This window comes from Pseudomyrmex gracilis, unplaced genomic scaffold (assembly GCF_002006095.1).
Source record: "Pseudomyrmex gracilis isolate BER0280 unplaced genomic scaffold, ASM200609v1 scaffold_686, whole genome shotgun sequence".
NCBI classification, from domain to species: domain Eukaryota; kingdom Metazoa; phylum Arthropoda; class Insecta; order Hymenoptera; family Formicidae; genus Pseudomyrmex; species Pseudomyrmex gracilis.
Genome location: NW_018021270.1, coordinates 3,145 through 4,439, shown reverse-complemented (window position 1 = coordinate 4,439; position 1,295 = coordinate 3,145). Strand labels below are relative to the sequence as shown.

The window sequence follows — 1,295 nt, the reverse complement described above, 5'->3', positions numbered from 1 at the left end:
GAATCGTACGGTGTCGAATAATTTCGTGTCGAATCGTACGGTGTCGAATAATTTGGTGTCGAATAAATCTGTGTCAAATCGAGCGGTGTCGAATCGTACTGTGGTCAATAGAGTGTCACCCCTTCATTTTTGATATTTTTAAACAAAGACTAAAATACAATTTTTTTAAAAATAATGACATAAGAAGATTCCTGTCGAACAAATCATCGAATGAAAATCCAGTACGTTGGTTTGTGATGCCTTATATTAATAACTTCTCTAATAAATTTGTTAATATTTTCCCGAAAGAGAATAACACTCACTTTTCCTTTTATAGCATTGACAAATTGTCCAGATTCATTAAAGTTTTAAAAGATCCTNTTCCAATATCCAAAAGACCTTCCGTAGTGTATAAAATCAATTGTTTGAACTGTGATGCTTCATACGTTGGACAGACTAGAAGAATGTTACATCTAAGAATAAACGAACAGAAAAATCATATTAGAAGAAATTCCTCTCAAGGTTCGGTTATCACAGACCACAGGATTCAATGTTCCCATGATTTTGATTGGGACAATATAAAAATTTTAGACAATGAAAACTCTTACGTTAAAAGATTGATATCAGAAACTCTGTATATACGAAGTCAAAGCCATGGTCTTAACCTGCATAGCGACACTGAAAATCTCGATCGATCATANTTACCTTTTGTTGATAATACTTTATAGTGTGGCTTGAGCGTTGACAATGACTTTCATTGTTATTTATATTTAAACCGTTGTACATTTCTGTCGGTCTTCAGTTGCTTTTGTATTACAATTTGAAATCATGTGACTTAAGATTTTGTCAAGAACAACATTATTATGTACGTTAATCAGCGACTATTTACATCTAATTGTTCTGTAAGTTGTAATTGTAATTCTATAAAATTTGCGAATCTAACAATTGATTTCTTTGTAGATATATATTGATAAAGGCCTAATCAAAGGCTGAAAACGTTTTATATATCACGTACTTGAATAAAGTAACGTTAATATTACACACACATTATCACCTGTGTTTCTTGCTTCAAATGGCCATGAAATTTTCCTGTTTATTTAAAAACATGTAAACATTTGTAAAACGCATATTCTGCTACATAAAAATAAATCAAATATTTTATACATAACATTGTATACATAGTATTTTAGACATACATATATTTAATATTATGGTTTTACAAGAAAGCACAGAAGATAAAAATAATGACAACTTTTTATCATTTTAATATATATTTAATAACTGGAAAAACTGTAAGATATTTTTATTATGTAATT

General features: G+C 29.4%; 1 long non-coding RNA gene across 1 annotated transcript in view; it reads right to left on the bottom strand.

The window, feature by feature from the left end:
- Positions 1-730, bottom strand: part of LOC109861319 — a 25,527-nt gene extending 24,797 nt beyond the window's left edge. Inside the window, exons 1-2 of the long non-coding RNA XR_002250949.1 lie at positions 588-730; positions 303-452 (exon numbers count right to left, since the gene is read on the bottom strand). This is a non-coding gene — a long non-coding RNA (uncharacterized LOC109861319). The remainder of the gene's footprint in view (positions 1-302; positions 453-587) is intronic.
- Between the last annotated feature and the right edge of the window lie 565 nt (positions 731-1,295).